A 17,517-nucleotide genomic window follows, 5' to 3' on the forward strand; every position below is an offset into this window, starting at 1 on the left:
GAATCGATTAGACCTCATCTGCTGTCTGATTTTATAACCAATTAAACATCCATCCTGCAACACCACCAGAAATCATCTCTTTGGCCTCAGTCCATGTGCGTCACTCCTGAAAATACTGAGCTCACCAGCAGATCAGATACTCACCGCCCACTTGAGTGGCACAGATATATTTTTGCACAACTCAGTCTCACTCCACAAAAAGACAATTTGAAAGAATTCAGAATGCATAATGCATAATGCAAAAATCCTATTTTAATCATGACAGCTCTCGTAAGTTTTTAGCATGGTGATGGATATTAATAGATCTGCTATGTTGCTGTTGCTGCTGAATTACTGCTGCTGTTGGTTATTGATGTAGTTGTAGATTATTTCTACTGCTGCTGCAAGAAAGTAAAGGAACTTGCTACTGCCAATGCATTCAGTGATACGGTCCTGTTTCTATTTAAGACATACTGCTGCTGCATAAATAGCATATAAAATAACCTGTAGCAGATCTATACATGTGGAGCTGGGGAAGGAGAAGGGTTGAAAAGCATGCTCCAGAAATCTCTAGTGAATGCTAGCCAGCCATATAAACGCAAGCCAGTAAGCTCATTGGCTGTATATGCAGCATGAACCAATCAGCTTGTGCCAAGTCATTTAACTCTCTGAATATCATCAGTTACATTAACAACCATCAGCCTGTGCCATTTAGAGTTTTATGACTAAATGTTTATCAACATTGGTTACTTGTTTTCCAGAAAAAACAAGTAACTGTTTTTATTATGTGGTCACTATTGCTTTGTTATGACAGATCATTTAATATGTATCAAGTTTTATGCATTTTTAACCTAAATCACAGCACCATCTATCCTTAAAGGGGGGTGAAATGCTATTTCATGCATACTGAGTTTTTTACACTGTTAAAGAGTTGGATTCCCATGCTAAACATTGACAAAGTTTCAAAAATTAAGTTGTACGTTTGAAGGAGTATTTTTGTTCCAAAAATACCTCTTCCGGTTTGTCACAAGTTTCGGAAAGTTTTTTTTCGAGTATGGTTCTGTGTGACGTTAGATGGCGCGGAATTTCCTTATATGGGTCCTGAGGGCACTTCTCCCGGAAGAGCACGCGCTCCTGTGGAGCATAGATGAGACATTCACTGATCAGAGCAGAGACATTCACTGATCAGAGCGAGAGACCGAATTGTCACAAAAGAAGTGTGTTTTTGGTTGCCAGGGCAAGACAACCCTGCACAGATTCCCCCCCCAAAAAAACAGCATTAAGGGACCAGTGGATGGAGTTTATTTTTACAGAGCATCAACGGAGTTGTGCAAGTGCTTTTGTTTGTTCCCTGCATTTCGAAGATGCTTGTTTTACAAACAAGGCCCAGTTTGACGCCGGATTTGCACATCGTTTATTTCTTAAGGATAATGCAGTCCCAACGAAAAAGGGTCATGATCGTGTGTTGGAACCGCAGGCGGTGAGTAAAACTGCTTCAAATATCTCTGAGTTGTTAACTTAGCTATCGGCGCGTAAGCACATCAAGTAAACAACATGCGATGTTGTCATCAAACTGCACTTTCCACATGTACACCTTTAAAAAAAAAAAGTGGAACTTAGTCATTTTCCAAAACGGCTAAGCAAATATATACAGTTTCAATACATACCAAATAGAGACGTCGTTGCTGATGCTGCTCTTGTTAAAGGGGGGGGTAAAATGCTCGTTTTCACTCAATATCCTGTTAATCTTGAGTACCTATAGTGTAGTACTGCATCCTTCATAACTCCAAAAAGTCTTTATTTTTATTATATTTATAAGAGAAAGATAGTCTTTACCGATTTTTCCCGGAAAAACACGAGCGCCTAGAGGCGTGACGTGTGGGCGGAGCTAAAGAATCACAAGCGCGAGTAGGCTTTTGAGTTGAGAGCATGTGGAAGCTGTGACACAGATCCAGAGGCTGAAATTTAACAAGAGCAGCATCAGCAAAGGCGGTATGCTATGTGGTATGTACTGAAACTTTATATATTTGCTTAGCGGTTTTGGAAAATGACTAAGTTCCACTTTATGTCGTCTTTTTTTTTTTTTTTTTTTTTTTTTAAGCTGTACATGTGGAAAGTGCAGTTTGATGACAACATCGCATGTTGTTTACTTGATGTGCTTACGCGCTGATAACCAAGTTAACAACACAGAGATATTTGAAGCAGTTTTACTCACCGCATGTGGTTCCAAAACACAATCGTGACCCTTTTCCGTTGGGACTGCATTATCCTTAAGAAATAAACGATGTGCAATCCGAAATGCAGGGAACAAACAAAAACACTTGCACAACTCCTTTGATGCTCTGTAAAAATAAACTCCATCCACTGGTCCCTTAATGCTGTTTCTCTTTAGGTAATCTGTGCAGGGTTGTCTTGCCCTGGCAACCAAAAACACACTTCTTTTGTGACATTTCGCGACGCTCTCGCTCTGATCAGTGAATGTCTCATCTCTGCTCTGCTATACGGGAGCGCACACTCTTCCGGCAGAAGAGCGCGCACTTAGGACCCATATTAGGAAATTCCGCTCCATCTAACGTCACACAGAGCCATACTCGAAAAAAACTTTCCGAAACTTGTGACAAACCGGAAGAGGTTTTTTTGGAACAAAAATACTCCTTCAAACGTACAACTTAATTTTTGAAACTTTGTCCATGTTTAGCATGCGAATCCAACTCTTTAACAGTGTAAAAAACGCAGTATGCATGAAATAGCATTTCACCACCCCTTTAAATTTCAGCCTCGGGATCTGATTCTGGATCATAAATATTCGCTGAATCTGACTGTTAGCCATGGTTTGTTTTGGATGATGGTTTTTTCCTCACGGTAATGTCACAGCTTCCAAACGCTCTCAACGCAAAAGCCTACTCGTGCTCGTGATTCTTTAGCTCCGCCCACACGTCACGCCTCCAGGCGCTCGTGTTTTTCCGGGAAAAATCGGTACAGACTATCTTTCTCTTATGAATATAATAAAACTAAAGACTTTTTGGAGTTATGAAGGATGCAGTACTACTCTATAGGTACTCAAGATTAGCAGGATATTGAGTGAAAACGAGCATTTCACCCCCCCCTTTAAAGGATCCAGGCTGTCAAACACACAAACACAACTATTAGCCAGTCATATTAGGGAGAACTTACTTCCGAGTCTACAATCTGCCACACCTATTCAAACGGAGCATCCTGATGAGAGGGTTAAAACAGAAAATAAAATAGCCTTTTCTTTTTTTATGTAAAAGTCTTGGTCATATTATAAGTGGACCTTAAAAAAACAGTATAAAATGAAAAATAAAGGAAGTCCATGACCCCTTTAAACCATAGAAATGGTAGGCAATAGAGACACCGCCTCCACCTTATGTCATCATTTATTCACCCCCAGTTTTTCCAAACAGACTTCCATGTCAATGGCTACCAGCAACTGTTAGGTTACCAACACTTTTCAACATATCTTCATTTGTGTTCAGCAAAAGACTGGTTAAGTTATGATTGTGTTATAAGTAGATTCATATTGGTAGAGTACTTGAGTACATTTGAGATGTACAATGTTGTGTTTGCTCTAATAGGGTTATTGTAATGTTTTACCTGCACTTGGGTCTCAATCCTCATATGTTCTGGGATATTAGCACAGTAGGTTCAAAGGGTCTTGAAACACAATCTCAGTGCCATTTTCTGAAGTACAAAAACAGTTAATTTACAGGTTCATTTTCAAGTATGCACTTACCACAGAACTGTATTTCTGACTGCGCTGAAGTATCCTCTCATTTTGTCTGTATTGCAGAAATATCCACTGGTTTATATGTGTGTTCAGCAGAGCAGCATTGATCAAGCTCTCATTTGTCTGATACTTTTCTCCCACAACTTGAGGGTTCCCTACACCATTTACACAGCCCATGTCCAACAAACCTGGCTAAGGTATATATATACCTAAGGTATATAGTGCCCACAGAGGTCTAGTTTGTTTAGAAACTTTCTTAGTACATAGCCCCACAGTTCACATAATTACCTGTCCTCTACCAGTGTAAATTAACAGCATAGCTCTGTTTGTTTCAGTAGAATTGGTTTTGCTAAAAAAGAAAGGTCTTGTTCATTAGTTTTATACTATTTTGGTGCTAACACAGCAGTTTCTAAAGTGCCAACTTTTTCAGCCAACAGAAGCACCTGTACACATTTAAAAGGGCATAATGGTTTGCTAAGTAATGAAATGTACAATTCTTCAAGAATCATGACACGGTTTGCTGGAAACGGCAGTCGGCTGCAGCGAGGGATTGGTTGGGGTGAATAGTTTCCTCCTGCAGGTAACGGAAGACTTAGACTCCAGGCCGCAGGGAGCTTTTTGCTTTGTTTACAAGACTACATCAATAATTACTTAATAGCTGTTTATACAGATGCCGTGACAGTAATTGTTAATGTATTTATGATATGCATCAAACTTATAGTGCAATGCTTCAGTAATTTGTCACTGGATGTGGTGCACATATGAATACAAAATTTATAGTGTAGATTTGCTTAATTCAAAGTTCCTTCATTTTCTGAAACCAAATTTAGCAGTATGTTTTTGTCCAATTTTCAACTGTACCATGAATACACTAGAAAAAATAAGAGTTGAAACTTTTCAAAGAAAAGATAAATATATTATTTTTATTAATATTTATTTATTTTACTCTAATCACTTTTTCAAAATATTAAAAAGTCGCTAATTAAATGAAGGAACCAGAAAGAGTAATTTGAACTTTTCACAGGGTCAAGTTACATACCCAGACCTTTTGACAGTGTAAATTATGCTGGATTAAGTCTAAACAGTACAGGAGCAGAATAGTGATAAATGGTCCTGCTATGTGGATGAATCAGTGCATCGTAAACACAATTTCAGGCACTAGCAAAAAGGCATTATCCACTAAACAGCAGACTCAATTACCCGCGATCAACCGGCGACACATTTATGAGGGTTGTGCATTAAAACGTAGCTGGTATTTATCAACACCGCTGTATGACACTTTCGTTGTAGCTGTTAGAAAGTATCTCATAAAGTGCCATTATGAATTATGTGCTTGCCTTGCCTTTTGTATATTAAACAAAGCAGAAAATATACATGCATAATGGAAATCAGGCATTAAACAAAAAGAAAAAACATTAGTATGTCAGTGCAATATTGCATAACATACATAAATTAACTGATAAATAATGTCGGTGGGGGGTGTTTAAACTGTTTCATCAGGATTTTAACAAATATTTTATGTTGCAGGATTAATTCCCTAAGAAAAATATATTTCGGAAGTATAAGTTTTTCTGAAAGAAAATAATATTTTTCTTTATCATGGATGTAATATACAAAAAAGTTGGCAATAAAGACATTAATAATGTCACTCTCTATTTATCAAAAAAAAAAAAAAAGTTAAGCATCATCACTAATTTCAACATTTCCTGAGCAGCAAATCAGCAATATTAGAATGATTTCTGAAGTACTGTATCATGTGAGATTAAAGATTGGATTAACAAAGCTGAAAATTCAAGCTTGGCATGACAGTACTATTACATTTTAAAATATATTCAAATAGAAAACAGCTACTTCAAATTACATTAATATTTCACAATGTTACAGTTTTTACTCCATGTTGACCCCAAAGGTTTGAACGATAGTGTAATTAGAAACATAAAAGTAAGGCTTGCTCGTCCTGTGACTTAAAAGACTTTATGATGATGACACTTCCAGAAAGTGAATATAGTCAGTAGCCTTGCAGGTTTTTTACAGTAGCCTACACTCTGATAATTTCTCTGCGAGAAAAAAAAAAAAAAACAGTTCTGGACTTATTTTGATAGTAAATTGTACCAGAAATGGCTGAATCCCTGGGCAGTGCACTTGCTACTGAGCTAAGGGACAGATTGAAACACACCCTGTAAAATTCTGACCTTGTCTCTAAATAGACATCAGGGAAGAAATAAAAGTGCTATAGTGCAGTATATGGCCCCTTTAAGTCTCCTCTATGTTGTTATTTGTTGGATGAATAACCTAAAGGAATGTCCCATTAGTCACTGTTAATTGAGGCCGTTTTGTCTTCTCTGGTCCATCCTTCAGAGGCTGGGTGTCGTCTTGCTCCCAGAAGGCAGTGGCTCAGAGCGAGACACGAGATGGACAGCCTCTATTCTCCAGTCTTGACCTCTGTAAGCCCCCACAAAGGCTGAGTGTGCTGTTCTGCTTGAATTGCCAAGATTCAGCATATGATAAGACAAGTGAAACAGACTGTCGCTTCAGGCGCTGAGCTGCCGGACCATACTTAAGACATTTGTGCAGACACACTGCTTTTGAATCACATTGATACCAGATTTAGTCTGGAGACAGACAATCACCCGTGTTTTCGGGGCAGGTGAGGCTGCATTAGTAACCTGCCCTTGATGGGCACAGCGGTTCCCATGACGATGGGGCACCTGCCGACTGCAGATGTTTCATTGGGAGGTTGCATGAGTCGCTGAACCCATTTCTCTGCCTCACTGATGCCTGGAGGTGGATAATAAATCTCCTCAGCCTCCAGATTTACTGTCAGAATCACACTGTTATCTGAGTTTCTTGAAGGAATGTTTTATTAGCCATTTACAATAAATATTTACAAGAATTTGGACGTTGTGACTGTCAGAGGATTTGGCATAATCGGCATTAGGATCTTGATTGCAGGAAGAGCTGATATTAGTATTAATATGAAGGGCTTTGATTAGATATGTGCATATGTATGGCTTCTGACTAGAGTAAATGAACAGAGGAAATAATCTGTCATGCCTGGAATAGCATATTAGCTTATCAGGCTTCTCAAGATGGATTTGGGAGAGATCTGGCTCAGTGTGTGTGTCACAGAGAGAGGGCGTTAAAGAGATAGTTCACTCAAAATTACAAGTTTGTAATTTATGCACTCTTATATAATTCAAAACTCATATGACATACTTGCATGAATGACAAAAGGAGAAGGTGTTGCAGAGCATTGATGCTGTTCTTTTTCATATTTGAAACAGACAGTTGAGCAGGGACTGTTAAAGGGGTAGTTCACCCAAAAATAATAATTCATCAAAAGTCATTAATTACTCACCATCATCTCGTTCCAAGACTTTAAGAATTTAAATGAGACATGAGAGATTTTTTTTTTTTTAAATCGCCATTCAAAGTCTTTTAAAACACAACTTTGATACTTCTAAAAGGTCATAAGTTTATTGTAAAAGTAATCCATATGATTTAAACAGTTTAATCCAATGAAGAATTATGATTGTTTAATTTAGGCTTTTATTTGCATGTAAACATTAATCAACGCACATACATAGAGCACATCAAATATGGAAAACAGAAGCTCAGCTGTACTTCCCATCTCATTGTTTCTTGTGCATTAAGCACATTTGGACATCAAATTTTGCTTATATTAAAAATATTTTCATGTGTGTATTAAAGGTTATCAATGTGAAGATGAGTAAATAACGTAATAATTTAAATTTACAAATAAAATAATTTTTTGTTGAACTATCCCTGTAATAGTCTATTGGCTGTCAATTCTGTCACGTTCGGTGATACAGGAAAACAAGGAGAGATCCAATTGCAGGTATGATGTTTATTTGAGGGCAAATCCAAAGGGGTAAACAGTCCAGGCAGGGTCAAAACCAGAATATCCAAACAAACAAGAAAACAGAACAGAACACACGGCAAGACTACGGATAGTATCAAACATTAGACAAGGACTCCGTGACACATACGGAGGGAGGGACGGAGGGCCAGATTAACAGAGGGGAACAGGGACAGGAGTGAACACACAAAACGAAAAACAAACAACAACATGAAGCCAGGGCGGAGCAGAAGACCACCACGTCCTTGTGGTCGATGCCAGAGTCCCCCAGGGCGGAGCAGAAGACTACCACAGCCATGTGGTCACAGCGGAAGCCCTACAGGGCGGATCAGACCTCCGTGCGGCCAGACCAGTGGAACGACGACGTTCTGGTAATACCCTGGTGTTTTTACTGGACTCCAGAAGATCGGTGCTGGCCTGACTCTGCTCGCGAAGATCATTGGTGACTGGCACTTGTTCATGAAGATCACCGGTGATTTGACTCAGTCCTTGAAAATCAACAGTGACTTGACACAGTCCTTGAAGATCACCAGTGACTTGACACAGTTCTTGAAGATCACCAGTGACTTGACTTGACTCTGAAAGGTCAATGGTGACCAGCCTTGTCTCTGGAAAGTCCATGGTACCTAGCCCTAACTCTGGAAGGTCATCGGTGACTAGCCCTGTGGAGGTGGAGTCTTCTGTGCAGTGGTGCTGTTTTGTTGCTCAAAGCGAGTGAAGAAGGTGTTCAGCTCGTTCAGTAGAGAGATGTTGCTGTCACAGGTCCGTGGTGGGGGCTTGTAGTCCATAATCGTCTGTATCCCCTGCCACAGGCTTAGAGTGTCTCTGCTGTCGCTGAATTGATGGGCTATCCTCGTGGAGTGCTGTCTCTTAGCCTCTCTGATGCCGCGGGACAGGTTGGCCCTGGCTGTTCTCAGGCCCACCTCATCTCCAGCTCTGAAGGCAACGTTCCGCATCTTCAGGAGTCTGTAGACTTCCCCTGTTATCCGTGGCTTCTGGTTAGCCCGGACAGTGATGGTTTGTGACATCATCAATACACTTGTTGATGTGGGCAGTGACAGTCTCCGAGTACTCCTGGAGGTCAATGGTTTTATTGTATGTGGCAGCCTGCTTAAACATATTCCAGTAAGTTGTGTCAAAGCAGTCTTGAAGAACCCCTGACGATCCTGCCGGCCACACTTGAATCAGTTTTTGAACTGGTTTGGCGGCTTTAATGAGTGGTCTGTATGCAGACATTAGCATGACAGTGATGTGGTCTGAGGCACTTGGTAGAAGGTACTCGGTACCACCGGTACTTAAAGAAACCTGGTACCCTGACATTTACATTTTTTAGTACCGACTTGGTACCGAAGTACCAGGTCTTTTGACAACACTAGTCATAATGCTTTGTTCAAGCATGAGAAAAGTATCATTTGATTCTATAGATGTCTCAACTTGCCACTTCTGTCTTAATATAGTACATTTTATTTATCTCTTCTCACTCACAGATGCTTGCTTTAAACATACAGGTTAGATTTTTATTGGACTGATTTTGCAGATATTGCAGTTAATCTCTACCTCATCTTAAATTGTCCAGCCTCCCGGTTCTCTAACAAATTTTTTTATCCATCATTTCTCCTCTTTGTTCCACTCCACAGTTTATTGGCGAGCTGTTACAAGAGGGGGCCGCAGTCAGTGTGGGCATCTGTGCGTCCGGAGGTCACAGCGGGCAGTGGCTAGTGCGTGTACATCAGGCCATCAGTGACGGTCTAGTGCCTGGTTAACGTGGTGCCAGTGGGCATTTCCTACGATTGCCTGCCATGCTATTTTACACGTCCACAGGTGACAACCTTAGTATTAACAACACACTGCATTCCATAATGACCTCTATCAGACCATCACCATTAGCGCATGTGGCTATTAAACAATCCAATAAACAAATTACAAACACAAGTAGATTCACATTTACCTGACATAGGAAAACATGATAATGGAGCTCATAAACACATTGATCATAGACTTTGCCAAACTCTTAACTCAGTATTAAACTTTGTCACGTAACCCAGTGCTATAGACATAAGTGTTGCCTAAAAACATGCAGCTCGCTTTGGAAAGGTGTGCTATTGCTTATTGAAGCGATATGACTATTTTCACCTGCCAAACAATGAAACAATAAAAAAACAAACCCCACAGAATGTAATTAGTTGTAATTATAAGTAATTACCACTAAAGAGGGTCACACACTGGACAAGAAGTGCATTGCGCCACATCTTTAAAGTTCTAACACATTGTTTTCTATGAGTGAGCTCTGCGCTTCTCGTCTGGTGTGTGACACCCTTATGGGTCCTATTAACCACCCAGAGCACCCTAGCAACCACTTAGCAATGCCCTAGCAACCACACAGAACACTACAGACCAAAACACAGTAGCAACCACACAGAACACTTCAGCAACTACTTATCAATGTCTTAACAACCACAGAACACCATGATAGCGACCAAAAACAACTTAGGAACCACGTAGATCTAATAAGCAACAACTTAGCTTTATCCTATCAACCATCCAAAACACCCTAGCAGCTACCCAGAACACCCTAACTAAACAAAAAATATTATCCTAGCAACCACCCAGAGCCAAGCAATGTCCTACCAAATATCCAGTTTTGTCCTTACAACCACACAGAACACTCTAGTGACTACCTGTCAATGTCCTAGCAACCACTTAGTCATTGTCAACCACAGAATATCATGACAGCTACAGAATACCAAAACAACTTAGCAACCACCTAAAATATGTTAGCAACAACCTTGGATTATCCTAGTAACCACCCAGAGCACTGTAACAACTAGCATCATCTTGTCACCCATCCAAAAGTGACCCACCCTATTGACCACCTAGCAACATCCTATTAAAACAACACACATAACATTATTTTAGCAACCACACAAAACACCCCAGCAACCACCCAAAACAACTTAGCAAACAAAACATAACACCCCAGCGACCACATAGCAATGTTCTAAAAAGCAGCATTATCCTAACAACCAAACAGAATACCCTAGCGACCACCTAGCAATGTTCTAGAAAGCAACATTATCCTAGCAACTGCCCAGAACAGCCTAGTGAACACGTTGCAATGTCTTAAACACCCAGAACGTTTTAGCAAACAGCCAAAATACTCTAGCAACCACTTAGCAACCTCCTAAAAAGCAAAATTATCCTAGCAACCTCACAGCAACCATCTAGCGTCCACCTAACAGTGTCCTCTCCCAAACATCCAGCATTGTCCTAGCAATCACACAGAACACCACAGCAACCACCTATCAGTGTCCTAGCAACATCCTAGCAATCCTAGCATTCTCACTGAACACCTTAGCCATCACCATCACCCTAGCGACCACCGCCTAGCAATGTCCTACCAAATACCCAGCATTGTCCTGGCAACCTCACAGAACACCACAGCAACCAACTGGAGAGCAGTTTCTTAGCAACCACCTAGCATTGTCTTAGAAACCACCAACCATAGAAACCACCCAGAACACCCTAGCAACAGCATAGTAACACCTGGCAGCCACCCAAAGCAAGCTTTTGAGTCAAGTAAAGAACAATGTGTGGGTGTCCAGCCAAGTGAAGGTCATTAAGAAACACCATAGCAACAGCCTAGAACACCCTAGCAACCATACAGCAGTGTGCAATAAACCACTCAGAAGCCTTACATAGGAATTGCACTTGTGTAGTTTTGTATTTGTAATTCCTGAGGTGGTAATATCAGCAATATTCAGATCATTAAAATCAGATGGTGTGTTTTTTCATTTTGATTTGATGATTTTTAATATGCAGCTTGTATAATAATATGTACAGACTAGAATGTGTCGACTCGGAGAGAGATAAAGAGAAATCTATATTATTGCGTGCTCCATCTCAAATAGGCGCCAGTTATTATAGTGGTTACAGCCACTAATTTCTCCTCTAATGGCTCTTCACCATTAGATCTCTGAAGATTTCTCGAATTAGATCCAAGTCATTTGATCGGCCTGTGTGAGTGGCAGCGTTTAAGTGAGTGTTTTTTTTCATTTGTTTGTGTGGTTTGGAGGCCGGCCTGATGTCTGCTCTGCGTTTTGCCATCTCCCTGTTGAAGGGTGATCACAGAGGAAGTGTTAGGATCCATTTTGCTCAGACTTTCTCTCTGAAGGTATGACTCACACACTCGCTCATCCATACACACACACACACAAATATATAGTTCTATACAAATGCAGACCCATAACACAGCAGTTCTCAGTGGTTGGGCAGCCGGACTGTTCTGTTAGGGTCACAGATAGCAGGGGAATAATAAATGCAAATAATACAATGCATCATGCAATGTAGTTATGCATAGAGTAAGTATAGTGAAACCAATTTGCTAATAAACATTAAAAGGAGGAGAATAATTTATCAGCTTCCAGACTGATCCAGTGTTTGGTAATATTTGGGTTTGAGTAGTTGACATCAAAACCTTGAATTTCTTAATATATATATATATATATATATATATATATATATATATATATATATATATATATATATATATATATATATATATATATATATATATATATAATTAATTAGTAATAATAATTAATACAATTTTAATAAAATCGAAATCTTTCACACTAACACAATCTATTACAATCTTAATAATCTAAAATAAATGCTGATTTTTTGTTTTTTTTTTGTTCATCAAATAATCCTGAATAATAATAAGCAGCACAATTGTTTTCAAAACTGTTAATAATTAGACATTTTTGAGTAGCAAATCAACATATTAGAATGGTTTCTGAAGGATCATGTGACACTGAAGACTGGAGTAATGATGCTGAAAGTTCAGCTTTGCATTACAGGAATGAATTACATTTTAAAATATACTGATAGAAAACAATTTTTCATTGTATTAATAACTTACAATATTACTGTATTTTGATCAAATAAATGCAGCCTTGCTGAGAATAAAATACTTCTATTTCAGTAGCACTAAAAAGAAATTTACAGACCCTGAACTTCTGAATGGTAATGCAAGTAAACATTTCTTCATTTTCTCAAGTATCTGTTTAAAACCAGTGAACAGGAAGTGATAAAATAAAGAACCTGGAAACAAATTACAAGTGATAGAACAAATATGCAAACAATATGAAAAAGTATTAATGGCATAGTCATTTCCCTAGATATAGTACTGATTTGATGCTGTAGAATCATGGCTTTTCTCTGTATTGATGGTTTATTAAAGATATTAAAGTTATCCATCCATCCATCCAAGTGAGATATTCTGTTTTATCTTATAGTTTGTTTGATACTGAATTGCTATGTAAATGACAGCTACTAACACTGCAAGGCCTAAACCACAGATTCACAATTTTGTTCTTAATTTTGTTCTTATGCTTTAGTAACTCTGTTACTCTGTTAAGAAAACCACATTGTTGGATCTACTGTATGCATCCAATCTATCTTTTTTTGTGGTAATATTGGTCAATTTCATGTGTAATTTTAAGTGTAAATTAGTTAACTAGTAAATAAATCTAGTACTGCCATTTGATGTCCAAAATCTTCAATTTTAGTCCAAAAGTCTTGAATCAAAACCAGCGGAGAACCACCTCCATAATGCAACATCTCAGTTTTTTTAAGCTTATTTTAAAGTTTTACACTATCTCTTCCTCTCTCTCTCTGTCTCTCTCAGGAAATGTGCAAGAATGGAAAGTGTCGTGTGGATGGAGGGCGCCTCCTACAGGACCTGCTGTTGACCGCCATACTGCACGACAGGTCTCTTCATTCCCTCTGATCCTGTACTGTATCTTATCTGCAGCATTCCACTCTCCATCCATCTCTTCTTATTTGCCCTCATAGCATCTTTGTCCTGTTTGATCAAAGACGAGAGAGTTCACACATTTCGCTTCAAACCATTCATTCTTCCAGCACCCTTCACTGCAGATTTTCTTGTCCAGTCATGAAAGGTCCATGGAGGTTTGGACTTCCAATTCTTCTTCACCTTTGGGTTTTTATCTGACATGCCAAATTAAGACTAAAAAACAAGAAAAACAACAGGAAGAATAAACAGTGACATAAGGATGCTGTTTGAGAATGATGGATGATGCCTTTCAGTCCACTTCAGCCTGTTCAACTTCCTGTCTAACTGAGACTCCAGTCTGCTGAATCAGACTTCCAGACCCACATGCATAAAACGTTCTGCAGTGCACACATTTTAAGCAACTCAGGCTCTCGGGAGTAGTCAGTTATTCCAACTCTGACTCATAATAAGATGGAATATCCAGGAAAATCTACCAAGAGCTTCTCATCCGCTGTTCAGACTCTTCCGGGAGCCTAGGGGGGTTTATATGTTTTAGAGTGGCAAATCCACAGCGGGAGGTCTTATCATGAAGACTCAGCCCTGCGGGCTCGGCATTTGCATTTTGACAGCTGGTAATAATGTATTGTTGTGAAGCCTTTTGTTGTACACGTTAGGGAGCGAGAACAATGAACAGTCAGGTTACATGGTCACAGAAGGTTTGCAGAGGACTGTAATGTAAATTTAATGCTGAGATCAAGGCAGTGAGGCTGTTTCAGGGAATGAAACCCCTATATGTGTGTATGTATGTACATATATATATATATATATATATATATATATATATATATATATATATATATTAGGACAAAATATATTGTAATAAAATGAAATGTGATTTTTTTTTCAGCCAGAAGGATGTTTCCTGACTCCTTCCTCCTGCTGTCATGCGTGAACTGTCTCTTGCTGATAGACAGCAGACTATCCATTGACTCTTCATTTGATGTACTGTGAGTCTGTTCGACACACGCTAGCTCCCAAAGATCAAACACTTGCACTTTAAAGGGGTCATATGATGTTGCTAAAAAGAACATTATTTTGTGTATTTGGTGTAATGAAATGTGTTTGTGGTTTAATGTTCTTTAAAAAAAAAAACATTATTTTCCACATACTGTACATTATTGTTTCTCGTCTATGCCCCGCCTTTCTGAAACACATAGTTTTTTTTACAAAGCTAATTGGTCTGAAAAGCAAGATGTGCTCTGATTGGCCCGCTATCCAGTGCTTTGTGATTGGCTGAATACCTCAAGCGTGTGACAGAATGTTACGCCCCTCACCATACTGTGATGTGTGTCCCTGTCAGAGCACTGGCAAGCCAAGACAAAAACATTAAAACCCATTACAAATGAGCCATTTGTTGCATACAGTGGGGACATAATTACAGATTACAATGACTTATTCTGTGTTTTTATCCATTGCGTTGCAACGCGCTGCGTAAACATAAATCCATGTCTGTATTTGTGATTAGAGAAATGACAAACAACAAGCTCTACTCTACTCTAGCGTTCCTCAATTCCAGTCCTCACACCCCCCAGCTCTGTATATTTTGCACGTCTTTTTTTTTTTTTTTTACTCACCTAATTAAGATAATCAGATCATTAGAAGTGAGCTGCGTGCATGAACTGTGTTCACACTGACATGATCCCAACACAGTATCTGTTGCTCCCTACTCCCTGAGAAAGGGAAATCTGTTGAAGTTTACTTCACTTCAAAACATTTATTCATGGTTAGGCTACACAATCATGCGGAAAACTGCTGATCTGACAGTTGTCCAGAAGACAATCATTGACACCCTTCACAAGGAAGGTAAGCCACAAAAATTAATTGCCAAAAAAGCTGGCTGTCACAGAGTGCTGTATCCAAGCATGTTAACAGAAAGTTGAGCGGAAGGAAAAAGTGTGGAAGAAAAGATGCACAACCAACTGAGAGAACAGCAGCCTTATGGGGATTGTTGATTCAAGAATTTGAGTGAACTTCACAAGGAAGGGACTGAGGCTGAGGTCAAGGCATCAAGAGCCACCACACAAAGACGTGTCGCACAGAAGGAATTTGCTGAACCACAGACAGAGGCGTCTTACCTGGGCCAAGGAGAAGAAGAACTGGACTGTTGCCTAGTGGTCCAAAGTCCTCTTTTCAGATGAGAGCAAGTTTTGTATTTCATTTGGAAACCAAGGTCCTAGAGTCTTGATGAAGGGTGGAGAAGCTCATAGCCCAAACTGATTGAAGTCCAGTGTTAAGTTTACACAGTCTGTGATGATTTGGGGTGCAGTGTCATCTGCTGGTGTTGGTCCATTGTGTTTTTTAAAAGTCACTGCACCCGTTTACCAAAATATTTTGGAGCACGTCATGCTTCCTTCTGCTGACCAACTTTTTGACGATGCTGATTTCCTTTTCCAGCAGGATTTGGGACCAGGCCGACACTGCCAAAAGCACCAAAAGTTGGTTAAATTACCATGATTTTTTATTATTATTTTTTGCTCCTTTTGGGCTTTAAATCACATAAAACAGATGTCACAATATTAAAAATAAAACAATTGCATACAGACACATTTTCAAGTTCCACTAGAAATATTTGATTGGGTCAAGTCCAGGCTGGGTCTGGACCACCCAAGGACATTCACAGAGTTGTCTATAAGCCACTCTTGCTGTGTGTTTAGGGACATTGTCCTGCTGGAATGTTAACTTTCTGCCCTGTCTGAGCTTCTGAATGGCCTGGACTGGGTTTCATTAAGGCTGTCTAAATATTTTGGTGCATTGAGCTTTTCTTCTACTCTGACGAGTCCCTCACTCAGACCCTACCGCTAAAAAACACATGTGCTTATCACCATAGCATGAGGCTGCTGCCAGCACACTTTACTTTTCACATGGTACTCTGCAAGTGATAAGCAGAGCTGGTTTCCTTCAAACACAATGCTTGGAATAAAGGATCATCAGACCAGAGAATATTGTTTCTCACAGTCTGACGGTCCTTTAGGTGCATTTTTGCAAATTACAAGTCTTTTCATGTGTCGAATAGTATTATGATTAGAAATTAGACTGTACAGAAACTGAAATGTACATGTAATACACACTATACACTGTCACACAATGCTAATGTTGTTAACATTAACATTTTGAGAACAAAGCATAACAATAATAATAATTTGTATGATTTGATGTGATATGAGCTAAGCAATCGTCAGACTTAAAGGGTTACAAACCATAAAAATGAAAATGATTTTGTCATTAATCACTTACCCCCAATGTTGTTCCAAACTTGAGTGTAACAAGCTCTTGGTGCTTACAAAAGATCTGTAAAGTTGCAAAGACTACAGTCTTGGGGTGTGACTAGACACTTATCCCGTGAGACTGGGTTCACGAGGACGGGAGAAGATTTTTAGAGCAAGGCTGTAAGTAAGCACTCTATGAAATCCATTTTTTATTTTTATTTTTACATTTCTTTAACATGTCTAATTATTTGAATGTATAAACAACCTAATTTATTAATTGTACTTTTTCTAAAAGTAGCCTTATGATTTTTTTTTATTTTTTTTTTGACTCAGAAATTCTGTGTTGGGTATTTAAAGTTGTGTGGTTATCAAATGAAGGCATAAAACATTTAATTTATCTTTTAAATAAATTTAAATTAAGAAAACTTTATTTATTGGCAAACAAAGGGGATTTACTATTAAAATTCATTAACATTCATTAACAGAGACATGCAGAATATGCAGGATTCATATTTGAAATAGACTTATGCGGTAGATAACGTGCATATCATGATTTGAGTGTAATGACCTACTTCTGATTAATTCAAAGTCTGATTAATTCAAAGTGTTTTTATGACTGGATAAAGACTACACTGTGTAATTTTCCTGCTTATCATGCGTCCACTTGCCTGGTAAGAATATAAAATATCTTGCATACCACCACTGGTGAAAAGGCCAGTGTCATGCAAATATTTTTGAAAGGTCTGGGCAAAGATATCGTCACATTTTCTCAAGACTAATTGTGCCAAGAGATCTCGTCACATCCTTACTAAAATCTCAAATCCAGAGAGATATTCTTTATAAAAGT

The 17,517-nt window shown here is 38.9% G+C and overlaps 1 pseudogene; it reads left to right on the forward strand.

Annotated features, from left to right (window-relative positions):
* The window catches only part of LOC113091078 (glycerol-3-phosphate acyltransferase 2, mitochondrial-like), a 42,426-nt pseudogene extending 27,962 nt beyond the window's left edge, over window positions 1-14,464 (forward strand).
* Window positions 14,465-17,517: the final 3,053 nt, after the last annotated feature.

Source organism: Carassius auratus, unplaced genomic scaffold, assembly GCF_003368295.1.
Source record: "Carassius auratus strain Wakin unplaced genomic scaffold, ASM336829v1 scaf_tig00214073, whole genome shotgun sequence".
Lineage (NCBI taxonomy): Eukaryota > Metazoa > Chordata > Actinopteri > Cypriniformes > Cyprinidae > Carassius > Carassius auratus.